This window comes from Protobothrops mucrosquamatus, unplaced genomic scaffold (assembly GCF_001527695.2).
Source record: "Protobothrops mucrosquamatus isolate PMUCROS unplaced genomic scaffold, P.Mucros_1.0 scaffold1884, whole genome shotgun sequence".
Classification (NCBI taxonomy): Eukaryota; Metazoa; Chordata; class Lepidosauria; order Squamata; family Viperidae; genus Protobothrops; species Protobothrops mucrosquamatus.
The window spans coordinates 131,467-145,383 of NW_015388010.1; the positions used below are offsets into that span (position 1 = coordinate 131,467).

General features: G+C 43.3%; 1 protein-coding gene across 1 annotated transcript in view; it reads left to right on the forward strand.

The window, feature by feature from the left end:
* LOC107294265 (lipase member M-like) overlaps positions 1–13,917 on the forward strand; it is a 67,483-nt gene that overhangs the window by 9,254 nt on the left and 44,312 nt on the right. The window lies entirely within an intron of this gene.

The window sequence follows — 13,917 nt, forward strand, 5'->3', positions numbered from 1 at the left end:
ATTATATGATTTCTGAAGGTTTTATCAATTTTTTTCTGCATAAAAAGATAAGCATGCCATCCAAAGTACAAATCCCATCCTTCGATGTTCAAAATCCCTTTGTTGGACAAGTTAATCCAATCAGTCATCCACGTTAATGCACAAGAATCATAATAGAGTGTCAGATTTGGTACTTTAAGTCCTCCACGTTCTCTAGTATGATCTCTTGACTCTGAAGTTCTTTGCAAACGGTTGCCTCCAGTAACCAGCCCTGCCCACACATTCCTTTTTTGTTATGCAGCCCTCAAGGTGTGGCTTCTCACTGCTTCCTCCTCTTCCCCTGGAGTTGCCCCATTGCCTCCCTCTGTCTTACTCGTGTGACCTGCCTACATTTATGAGTGTCTCTGAGGTCTTCCAGGTGTGCTTCCTCCGAGTCCGACTCATCTTCCCAGCACAGCTGGCTCTCAGCTCGATCACGAGTGGAAGGACCTCCTCATCAGTCTGTAAGTCCTGCAGCTCATCAGAGCCTCCCTCTGACTCTGATGGCTCTCCAGGCCCCTCCTCCTCCTCCTCCTCTGATTCCCCAGACTCAACTACCAGGATCACAGGCTGGCACGGAATCACAACAACTAGTACGTACCTAGCTCCTCCTAGAGAGGGCGCCATAGGACCAATTAAATCAGCATGCACTAACTGCAAAACTCTGTCTTGAGCTTTTCTTACTTACAGGATACACTCTGGACTTTGACTCCTTACAAATAGCACAATCTAAATAAGTGTTGCATTGTTTAATGTTAAATCCCTCAACTAGGTCTGGCACCCTTTGCAGCACTCTAAAACTTGCATGTATGTATGCAATTATCATGCGTGGGAGTGTTTCTAAATGTTCGTGCACAACTATACTGCTGATGTTATAGTTCTAGGCCTGGTCTATGCGTTGTCATCACCCCCTCTCTGCTGCCTTTCCAGCCATTTCTGTTCCTCTTCCAGCAACCGGCCAGTCAAATAACTCATGGTTAAGTCCCTGTCTTGCATGGACTCTAAACTGGTCACTAGGACATCCCATGAAGTATCCAATAAAATGAGCACCACATACACCTTATGTGCCCCAGTAAAAGTCATTCCTCTTTCTTCTAACTCTAGGAATGTCTTTCTCATGGATTGCAAATGTGTAGACATGCTCTCTCCCTGTTTCAGTTGGGCCTTATATAGCTTTCTTGTCAACATTACTTTGCTGCTCACCGTCTCTCTCATGTACACACTGTGCAAAGCTTCCCAGCACTCTTTAGCAGACTAGAGACCCCTTATGTATCAGCTGGCTATCCTCCAAACTCAGGATTATGCTGGCCAATGCTTTCTCATTCTTTCTTCAGTCCCCATCATCCAGGGCTGCAGGTAGATCTGTAACTATCATCCACAACTCCTCCTTTCGCAGGTACATCTCCATTTTCAGACACCAGGAGAGGTAGTTTGTCTCATTCAGATGAGATACTATGAAACCTCCTCCCATTATGCTGTCGGAGTCCATGTTGCCTGCTACCACCACAAACCACTACAAACCACAAGCCTTAACTCCTTTGGCTCTGGGTCAAGCTCTCACTGGGTTTCTCCTCTTTCTGGGCCCATAACCTTTCAGAACGTGCACAGTCTTATTGCGCTGAGATAACCCAGGAGTAAACACAGTAAACAGTGGTTTGTATTAAATGGTGGTTTATCTTACACTACCTACAATATCATTTACCAGGAACAATATACATACACATGCTAATACAGCAGCATCCAACAAATCACAATTACAGCAGGAAACGGAAGAGAGAGAACACATCAGCAGAGCCTTCCCTTTATACGAAAGCTCTTAAAGAGACACAGACCCTGCTGAGTCATTCCCATCATTACATCTTACATCTTACATTACATAAGCTGGTTATCTGTTAAATCAATACTTTGATAAACATGTATTTGGAAATCGATATATCTAAATAGTAAATAGGAAATTTTAGACTGGTAATTGATCTAGATTAGAAAAAGCTGGCTTTTGGAAGAGAACCAGAATTTTTCAGGTTATCCAGCACCATATGCTTGAAATTTATCTTCCTATGTTTTCAGTATTAAACAGATTTTATAAGACAACAATTCTTATTCTGCACAGCACTTATCTTTGTTATTAAGGGCTTTATTGATCCCTATAGTTACTCAGAGAACCCATGCCATATGGATCCTTCAATCCCTCACTCATATTACCATCCTGATTCATGATCCAGTCTAGGGTTCAAAGACATCCACTCTGGATTTCAAAGACAACTAAATTAAGTTCTGACTTTACTCTTCCCTCCTAACAGCTGGAAGGAAGGGAAAAAGAAGGGAAAAAGTGGTTGCATGGTTGAACATTCACTAGGCAAGGCTAGAGTGACCTCCAAAATGTCCCAAGAAAGGAGGAAATGATGAAAGAAGGTCAGTAAGAAGAAATGCATTTTTAAGGAAAACTAACTGCATTCCTACTTCAGGGAGAGGCACTTACCCTGGTAACAGCCAAGGTCCCAAAAGAAGGTCTTGCAACTCTTTATCCTTGCCTTTAATGTCACAACTACAGGGAAATCCTGCAGGATGAATTTCCAAAGGAGGCACACACACTTCTTTTTTAGCTAGGCTTTAAGAATCCATATTGAGTCTGTCTGTTTCTCCAGGCTCAAATAATAGAGAAATATGGCCTTACTATAATTTGTCACTTATGCTACATCCCAGACAACTTTGATGATAGGCATCAAAAAACAAATGAAATATTAGAGGTAGTCTGAAATTAAACACATTTATTAAAAGCACTAGTGTTATGTTGTAATAAGTCTCTATCTATCTTGCAAAGTAAAAGATAGAATATCCAGCAATGCTTGCATAGGCCCAAAATGGATTTTTTCAGTACATTGCATTCTTTATACAGATCAGACTCATAGTCATCAGAAACTTTTTCATATTATTTCACTTATATTTTTGGGTGAGAATCTCAATTTTTTCACTAAATGCATGCATTTATAAAAACATAAATGTTGTGTCCTGAGCATGCTGAAGCATTCAGCAGGCTCAGAAATGTTGCAAATGGTCCCGGGCAGACCAAAAGCTGCCCAGGACCAGACTGGCTGTCGCCAGCCTTGCGCACATGCGCAAGGCGCGAAAACAGCCAGCTTTCCTATTGGCTGACACTGTCCAGATTCAGGACTCAATAAAAGGCCTGTGTGCCTTTTGCTGTTTGCTTGGTTGTAAGGAGAAGATCAATAAAGAGATTACTTGTTCATCATGTGTCTTCGTCAATTGCCTAAGAACGGAATACATAAAACTGGTGATGAAGGTGGGATCCCTGCAAGCAAAAGAAACAAATAGGACTCACCAAGAAGGTCCTAAGATTGGGAAGATGGCATCCTGCATTCGCGACTCAGCCTGCCAGTACAGCATCGCTGGAGGAGAGCTCGGCAAAAGGACCCTTTCCCCAAATACTAGCTTGCAGGGAGGCAATTAGCAAAGGCTGTAAAGGTTTACGATGTCGAAAATTGGCCGCTTGACCACCCCCCCAGAGAGATGGAATTCGTACATAGCAAAGGTGGAGAACTATTTTAGAGTGAATCAAATCAAGGAAGATGGCCTGAAAGCGGCAACTCTTCTGTGCGCCTGTGGCCAGGAATCATTCAACACTGCTGAAAATCTGGTGGCCCCTGCACTTCTGGAGTCAATAACGTACGCTGACTTGAAGAAGATGCTGAAGGAACATTTCCAGCCTAAATTGTCTGTCATCGCTTGGAGGCACGCATTCGAGCAGAGAGACCAGAGGCCGGGTGAATCAGCTGCGGACTTTATTGCTGCCTTAAGACAAGTGGCCAGGCCTTGTGAGTTCAAGGACCTGGAAGAGAGGCTGCGAGATCGTTTCGTGTGTGGCCTACGAAGTAGAGAACTGCAACAGAAGATCATCGCAAAAGAAGAAGTATCGTTTCAAGATGCCTTAAGAGAGGTTGCAGCTGAGGAAGCAGCAGGCAGTGCTGTGAAGGCTTTGCGGCTCGCCAGGAACCCTCCTGCCACCGAGACCGTCCATCATGAGGTCGCTCGGGAAGATTCAGAAGCGGATCCTGAAGAGGAGGTGGACAGACTTCACCAGCCAGCAGAACGAAGGCCAAAGGGGCGTCCAGACAAGGCCCCAGCATCTCCTCAGTGCTTTGGGTGCGGAGAACGCCACAAGCGAGCTGACTGCAGATTCCGCTCCGCCATTTGCCGGGCATGTGGCAGGCAAGGCCACATTGCCTCCATCTGTTTGGATCGCCAGAAGGTCCAACCTCAGGAAGAATTGCTTCAGAAAGGTACCAGGATCCCCAGCCAACACAGGGTGGGTTTCTGCGATTCTTGCAGGAGTATTCTGAGGACAAGGACACACAAGCCCCTTAAGAAAAAACTTCGCATTGATGTGAAGCTGCAAGTGGTTCCCTTATTGATGGAGTTGGACACAGGGTCCGCTCTATCAATCATTTCATTTGACACCTTCAAAAGGATTTGCAGCAGTAGTGGCCTTCGAGTCAAACTCAGGCCATCGAATTTAATCCTCACTGACTTCCAGAATTCCAAAGTCAGTGTGAAGGGGGAGGCCACACTCAAGGTGCAGCATAAGGATTTTGAGGGCTTCCTAGATGTGGTGGTAGTTGGGGGCGAAAGCAGGAGTCTTATTGGACTCGATTGGTTCGAGGCCCTTGGAATCCAAGTGACTGGGCTTCACAGCTTGCAAACGTTGGGCCTTGCAGAAGTCTGCAAGGAGTTTGCTGATGTGTTTAGCTCAGAGCTTGGCTCCTACAAGGGGCCTCCCATTTCTTTACGTTTAGACCCAACTATCACGCCCATCAGGATCAAGCCTAGAAGGGTGCCTTTTGTCCTCAAAAGCAAGATAGATGCAGAGCTGGACTCTGCTGCTCCAGCAGGGCATCTTAGAACCTGTGGACGCTAGTCCATGGGAAACCCCTTTAAAGGCTAATGGAGAAGTCCGCATATGCACAGAATATAAGGGCACACTGAATAAAGCGTTGCAACAGCACACATATCCAGTGCCTGTGGTAAGCCACATTCTGGCCTCTCTCAAAGGGGGGCGCCTTTTTGCAAAACTTGATTTGGCACAGGCCTATCAACAGCTACCTGTTGATGAGGCCATTGCACAGGCCCAAATGATTGTAACACATAGAGGGGCCTTTAAGGTCAAAAGACTGCAGTTTGGGGTTAATGTAGCCCCTGGCATATTTCAAAGTGTCATAGAATGCACACTTCATGGTATTCCTGGGGTCTGTCCCTACTTCGATGACGTCCTCATTGCTGGGGAGTCATCTCAAAATTTAGCAGCAAGATTAAGGGCTGTTTTGCTTCGTTTTCGCCAAGCAGGCCTTAAATTGAAGCAATACAAATGCAAAATAGGAGTCACTTCCACTGATTTCTTAGGCTTCAGGATTGATGCTCAAGGCATCCACCCTGCTGAATCCAAGCTTCAAGCAATTCAGCAGGCCCCAAGTCCCAAGTCCAAAAGTGAGCTGCAAGCTTTCTTGGGGCTCTTAAATTTCTATCATGCATTTCTCCCACATAAGGCTGCAATGGCAGAGCTGTTACACCGGTTCTTAGACAAGCAGACTCCATGGCAGTGGTCTAAAGTCCATGAAAGGAGTTTTAATGAGGTTAAGGCCTTGCTCTCTTCAAATGCTGTATTAGCGTATTTCAATGAGCAACTGCCTATGTGCATCGCATGCGATGCATCTCCTTATGGGGTGGGAGCAGTACTTAGCCACCTGAAGGCTGATGGGACACAAGTCCCTGTAGCCTACTACTCAAGGACGCTGTCATCTGCAGAGCGGAATTATGCTCAGATTGACAGAGAAGCCTTGGCAATAGTGGCTGGCATAAAGAAATTTCATGATTTCTTATATGGCCACCACTTCACGTTCTATACAGACCATAAGCCACTGCTGGATTTGTTTACTACTAACAAACAAACCCCACACATCATTTCCCCATGTATGCTGAGGTGGTCCATTTTCCTGTCAGCATATGACTACACGCTTATTCACAAACCTGGGAAAGAAATGGGCCATGCAGATGGCCTCAGTAGGCTACCCTTTACACAAATAGAGGCAGATCCTGCCCCTGCTGTTAATATTCCCTCTATTCAGGAGCTGCCTGAATCTCCCCTCAATGCTAGGGACATGGCTGCAGAAACTGCCACTGATCACACACTTACACGCGTGCTGACATGGGTGTTGTCAGGATGGCCTGACACGTGTCCAGATGCTGCATTTCAAAGCTTCTGGCAAAGAAGGCAGAAACTGTCTACATTCAAGGGGTGCCTGTTATGGGGTAGTAGGGTAGTCATCCCAGCCTCATTGATGTCTAGAGTCTTGCTCTCTCTGCATGAGGGACATCCAGGAATAGTAAGGATGAAAGCGCTTGTGTGCAGTCATCTCTGGTGGCCTGGGCTCGATAAAGACATTGAGGCCCAGTTGCATGGGTGCCAAGTGTGCCAACAGTCATGGCCTGAAATGCCTCAGGCCCCAGTACATAGGTGGGAGGAAACACAAACCCCGTGGTCAAGGGTGCATATAGATTACACTGGGCCCTTTCAGGGGCAATTCTTCCTTCTCCTCATTGACAGCCATTCCAAGTGGCTAGAGATTGTTCCTCCAGTACTCCTCCACTACTACTGCCAGGACCATCCAGGTGTTGAGAGGGATCTTCACCTCACATGGACTTCCAGATGTCCTGGTTTCAGATAATGGCCCCCAATTTACCTCTTTTGAGTTCCAGGCTTTTTTTCAGGCCAACTTGATCTGGCATGCGACTTCTGCTCCCTTCCACCCATCTACCAACAGCCAAGCAGAGAGGATGGTGCGCACTACCAAAGATGCTCTTAAGAAACTGACTTATGGACTTCCGGTTCTGGGTTGTGGTGCTCCAAGTCGGACGAAGAGACTCGTCTCCTCGTCGGCTAGCTTCCCTCCGCCGGTAGACCCTTATGCGGGTCTAAAGTCGCCCTGGAGGGTGCGACTTCTGTCGAAGAGGCTTCACTCGGTGGTGGAGGAGCGGCGGCTTCTCCATCTGTCCAGTCCAACTCTGAGGGCCGACGAAGAAGAAGATCGGCCAGTAAAATGATTGGCAAGTCAAAGAACAGCTAAGCTTGAAAACCCACAGTGGTGAATTTGGGTGAGACCTTCTTTTTTGTTCCTCTTTTTGTGCTATTTAGCCTTTTTTTGCCTGTAAGAGCCCTGTTGGAATTGTTTCCCTGGCTTGGAAAGGCGGCTTTTACATGTTTGGGAAGAAAGCCGAACAAAAGAATAGAACAAAAGTTTAAAGACTACTTTTTTTATATATGTTTTTGGGGTACTGGGAAAATTTTTTTTCTTAAGAATTCTATTAGTCTATGCTGTTGTGCCTTTTTTTAGTATTTCTTCTTCTACCTTTTCCTGAAAAAATAGAAAAAAAGGAAAGAAAAAAAAATTGAAATGACTTTTGAAAAAGATTTTTTAGCTCACTGAGGACATCTACTGGCTAAAAGCTAATATTGTAATTGTTGTCTATTTGGAGAGGAGATGGTTTTGGCCTTCAAACTGTTCTTCAAGAGAAAGATAATTTGATGTGGCTGAACAATTTTTAAAATGAAGTTGCATTCACATTTAAATTGTAAACTTATTTTGGAAAAGATCTATGAGGCTAAAGAAAAAATATGTGCTACAATGAAAGAGTTTACTACAGAATTAAGAGCCAGAATCTCTCCTTCAAACTTTAAAATTGACTTTCAGACTACATCTGATTATTCTATAAAACAGATTACACAAGAAGAGGACTTAACTGAGAATAAAGAGAAATTGATTTTGCCTTATAAGCAATTCACTTATGGTGCTGAGGACCAGAAAAAGCAAAGACTGAGATTTGAAATGTTAAAGCAACAAGACTTTATGGTTAAGAGAATTAGAGGGCCAATGCAAAGGCCAAGGTGGTTTTCACTGATCCAAATATGATAAAGAGAGACTTATCAGCTGGAAGGGAGGCCCTGCTATGGAAACCTACTTGGCATAAGAAGCCCAGAATAAAACTGAAAAAAGTGAAAGTTAAAACTTTATGTAATGGACTAAAGGCAACCTAGAATTATGGATTGGTTTAAGGATTAAGATTGTGAGTTAGATGTAAGAGGAAACGGGTGACTAATGGAAGATAGATAAGGTTTATCTATATGAAAATCACTATTTCTAATAAGATGATTTATTTGTTTTATGCTCAATCAATTGAAATAATTTAAGGTTTGATACTATCTTGTCAGCTTAAAGAGATTGATTGATGGATTAGTTATGTTTAGGATAGATCAATATTTTAGCTTAAAAAGGAGATATTTTTAGGAAATGGATTAAAGGTAATCTAGAATTATGGGTTGATTTAAGGATTAAGATTGTGAGTTAGAAGTAAGAGAAAAAGAGGTGATTAATGGAGTATATATTAAATTGATTAAGAGTGTGTTTTCTTTTTCCTTTTTTTTTAGGATGATAGGTTTACTTGTAAGAAAATTATTATGTAATGTTGAGTTAACCTAATAAGATGATTTGTTTGTTTGATAACATGGATGTTATTAGTTATGGCAATTAATTGGATGAAATTTGAATTCGGTTTAATGGATTGAAATGATTTAAGGTCTGACTTTTTTGGTCAGCTTAAAGAGATTGATTAATTGGGATTAGATATGTATAGGATAGAATATTATTTTATTTTAATTAAGGGATATTAGTGGAAGAAGAATTAAATAAGATTTATGATAAAATTAAGGAACTAGAATATATTTGGCATATACCCGAATTGATAATGTTTGTACTTAAAGTTAATTTGATTATGGTAGTGTAAATTTATAAAGCTTTAAAAACAGGTATAGGTTGAATAAATTTAAGCTAGAATTGGACTATTTTAAATAAATTATGTTGCTTGAGGGGAAAAGAGAGGGAATACTAGATGTATTGACTGAATTATGTATATATGTTTTGTCTTTGGATGTTTGACTACCCTAACACCACGGTGTGTCTTAAGCACTTTGTCTCAAAAACCAAAAAACCAATAAAATTTCTTAAAAAAAGAAAAAAGAAACTGACTTATGGTAACTGGCATCACAGGTTAGCAGATTTCCTTCTTGCACACCGCACCACACCTTGCACGGCCACAGGAAGGAGCCCAGCAGAACTCTGCCGGGGTCACCGCCTCATCACCAAACTGGACAGGCTGCACCCAGACCGGGTGGCTTCACAGGTGTCACACCCGCGGAGACCTAGGAGACTTCGGGTGGGCGATCCGGTTTGGGCTAGGAACTATGGGCCTGGACATCTCTGGGTCACAGCAGTGGTGATCCAAGGTCTCTGGACCGCTGTCAGACGAAGTGGCCTTGGATGATGGACGTGTCATCCACAGACATATTGACCAACTGCGCTGGAGACTTCACAGCAACACTTTCGCTCCTGGCTCTGCTCTGGAGGGGGGGGGGAGGACCATAATGTGCATTCTGGTTCACAGTTTCCCGATTCTAGTAGTGTCTCACAAGCTGATGAGACTGTTGCTGCTGAGGCTGTTAGGGGGTCATCTCAGAGTTCAGCAAGTGCTCCGAACAGGAATTCCCCAGAATGGGGGTCATCCCACACATCTGTTATTGCTCCAGACAGGGAGTCGCACCGGGGGTATCCACACAACTCAAACACAGCCCTAGACAGGGAATTTCACCAGGGACACTCATACAGTTCAGTTATTGCTCCAAAAAGGAAGTCTCCAGGAAGGGGGTTTGCCATGGAGGCAGCTCCTGACTCTGGCACCTCCGGCACGTACACAGGGGCTATGGAGTACTGGGGCACTTCCGCCACTCAGGCCACTCCAGCTGCTGGCCTTGGGCTCAAGGGACAGTGTTCCCAAGAGGAGTTCATTGTGGACTTGGGGACTTCCAGCCCTCCAAGTAACTCTGGCTTGGACTTAGAGGGTCCAGCCAGTCAGCAGCTGGGTGGGTCACCTGGGTCTTTGGGGCATCAAAGTCCTGGTCTGCCTAGACTGGCAGGCGAGCTGGCAGGCCAGGCACACTCACCAGCCATCAGAAGGTCACAGCGGGCTAAGGGCCCACCTAAACATCTTGAGCAGGGCTTTTCAACAGGTGGTCCGGGTACCACTTGTGGTACATTAATGAGTGGCAACAACTCTGTAAGGCAGGGATGTCAAACTCGCAATGTCACCTGACATGTCGCGATGTATCGTGACTTTTTTTTTTCCATTTCCAGCAATGGGGTGGGCGCGGTTTCAGCATGACACATCCGGCCCTTGGGCCAGCAGTTTGACACCTCTGCTGTAAGGTGTTGGGCTGAGAGAGTGAGTGACTGGCCCAAAATCATCCAGCCAGCTGTTATGCCTAAGATCGGACTAGAACTCACAGTGAGAGAGTCCTCTGGAGCTGCAAAGGCAGAGTCAGCTGCACCAAAGGGGAAGAAGAAGGAGGGGGAGGGGAGAGGAGATCAAGCAGGTTGGCCATGAGCCGATCTACAACTGCTGTGGCAGCCACCTGTGCTGGCAGCAGCAAATAGGCAAGAAATGCAGTGGGGGAGGGGTTGCCCTCCAAGAGGAATGAAAAAAGGCAGCAATGGCTGGAGGTGAGGCATGGAGGAGGGAAGGAGATGGAGAGTGGAAGGATTATTATGTGCTTTTGTGACTTTGAAGTTCTGGGATTTGTGCAATGAGGGCTTTGTGTTCTTAAGGAGTGTTTGGCAATTTCTATTTGGCTGATGGCTGATGTCTCGTGTTAGCTTCTATTGCTCTGCTGTTGTTAGCTGTAAGTTTTGCTGCAAGGGATTTTGAAGTATTTTTCTCCTGAATGGATTTTGCCTGTAGCATTNAAAGGTTGCAGAAGGGGATCACATGACCCTGGAACACTGTGACCATTATAAATATGAATCAGTTGCCAAGCATCCAAATATAAATCACATGACCCTGGGCATGCTGCAATGGTCATAAGTGTGAAAAATGGTCATAAGTCATTTCAGTGCAATTGCAACTTTGAACAGGTTTTTTTTTTTGGTCATCAAGTTTTTGACATCTTGCTAGGTGGTACTCGAATATTGCCATATCCTAAAAGTGGTACAATCGGTAAAAAGGTTGAAAAGCTCTGATCTTGAGGATTATGTGAGGTTTCTGTCAATTCTAAGGGAACCTTACTGGTCCTTAAACAAGATGTAGAGTAAACACTCTGTGGAGGAGTGTTACCTTCAACTTATCATTTGTTGTATTTCTTTTTATAAGAAGTATTAATATAAGAGTGTCTGCCTGTGTGCAGACTATTGTGAATTCCACTAACCCCCAGTCCCTTGAACACATGTACCTGTGCTTTACATCATATAGGTATATTGTTTTATCTAGGGGGCAGGGGTGTTGTGTCCTGAGCCTGCTGAAGCATTCAGCAGGCTCAGAAATGTTGTGAATGGTCCCGGGCAGACCAAAAGCTGCCCGGGACCAGACTGGCTGTCGCCAGCCTTGTGCGCATGCGCAAGGCGCGAAAACAGCCAGCTTTCCTATTGGCTGACACTGTCCGGGTTCAGGACTGTATAAAAGGCCTGCGTGCCTTTTGCTGTTTGCTTGGTTGTAAGGAGAAGATCAATAAAGAGATTACTTGTTCATCATGTGTCTTCGTCAATTGCCTAAGAATGGAATACATAAAAATAAATATTTTGAATATACAGGAATAGTGGGATTAAAAAAATGCAGCCGGAAAGAATATATTTCTGTCTTGCTCCAAACCAGTGGCTCCCAACCTTTTCTATACCCCGCATCCCTAGAACACTTCTGATATATTCTTGCAACTCTTACAAAAGTTAAAAATAAAGGCAACAAATTATGCATATACACTATAATTTTGAAAACTCAAGTTTTTGCACCCCCTGGAATATCGTCTCATACCTCTGGTTGGGAATCCCTGCTCTAAACAAATAAATATTATAGTAATTGGAAGAGCCTGGAATGTTACTGTGGTGCAACAGTTAATCCCAAGATGTTAGTTTCAATATCCTTCAAGACACAATACCTGCAAATAACTCCACCCTTTATTATCTGGAACACCTCATATACAGCAGAGCCTTGGAGTGAGTGGTAAGAATTTCTTTCAATCTTTTTTTTTAGTCATATTAATGATGTGTGTTTTAAGCTAGTTTTATTTTTTTTTTCATGCAGGCATGAAGGGTTTCCCTTGTAGGTCAAAGTCCCTTATATGCTGAGCACATAATATCATTTAATATCATTCAGATGTTCTTCAATCCTAAGCAGTAAAGAGGAATATGTGTATAGCAAGGGTGTTTGCAAGATGTTCTTCCCCTCAAGAATATTTGTTTCATTTATAAGGGCTCAGAAAATGGTACACATTGTTTTACACACAAATTCTCCTCCCTCCAAACTCTTGAGTATTACTGTAATCAGAATTGCCTGTCCATCAAGTTTCATGATTCACGGTTCCTTTGCAATAGACACCCTTCTGTTTAGCTTTTGCCTTTTTATAACCTTTTATTCAATCTTGTTGTCATCTAATTACAAATGTTCTTTTCTTTCGATATATGCTTCCAAATAACGGTTGCATTGTTTTCAAGTATTATTTTTTTTAAAGCAATTGCTTCTGATATATTTATGAGATTGTGAAGATAATTGCATATTTTTACTGAATACAATAATGCATCTTGTTATCATAGCATTATCTTATAAAAGTGAAAATGATTTCAAGATTATGTGGATTAAACGATTAAATGATTATATTTTTACTGAATACAATAATGCATCTTGTTATTATAGCATTATCTTATCAAAGTGGAAATGATTTCAAGAGTATGTGGATTAAACGATTAAATGAACAAATGAACTAAATACTCTTGTGTAATGTTTGCCTAAGCAGAAAGGTTTAAATTTGTGTGAAACAATAAATGTGGCAACTGATTCAAACCCTCAAGGCTGCATAGTAATATAAGGTACTCACTCTTATTACAACACTGCTGTCAACATCAAAAACATATTGGCTTCAATTTGTAATCTTAGTTACTTAAAAATGTCTGGCAAAAACACAATAATGCTATAAGTTACATTGCTATTTTACAGATACTGAAGATGTTTTTGTTTCTCATGATATCTCTTTTGGTTCTGGAGTTCAATGATTCCAAGCAATTGTCAAGAACAAAGAAAGAAGTGAACCCTGAAACATTCATGAATATTGTAAGTTTAACATAGTTAATATACTTTAGTACAATATTAAATACATTAAGGGTTGGAACCCCATTGTCAATTCTAATCCAGTTTCTGAATCAAGACTTCATATATACAATGGTAAAGATTATACTAGTAAGTTTACATTTGAATCAGTTATTTTAGAGTTTGCAATGATCAAGGGGTACTCATAGGCCAATGGACACCTACCTCAATATCTAAATAAGAAGGGAATATACAGCTTTGTCTCATTCCTTTGCCAACCTGGAACCCATCTGTTTCACCATATTCTGTCTAGAGCAGGGCTTTTCAACCGGTGGTACAGGTACCACTTGTGGCACATTAATGAGTGGCAGGTGGTACACAGCCCTGCCTAGCCAAGTGTAGTGGGGGAGGGAAAGAGCCAGCACAGGCAAGGACTTACAGTGAGAGAGTACTCTGGAGCTGCAAAGGCCCCAGGCTCACTTCTGGCTCACCCTCCCCCATGAGAAATGAGGAGGGGGGCGGAGACAGGAGAGCCTATAAAAGGAGGCAGTTTGGGCAGGAGAGGGAGAGAGAAAAAAAGCAGCAGCCTTGGGAGGAGGCAGAGTCAGCTGCACGGGAAGGGGGAGGGGGAGGGGGAGGGGGAGGGGAGATTAAGCAGGCTGGTCATGAGCCGATCTACAACTGCTGTGGCAGCCACCTGTGCTGGCAGCA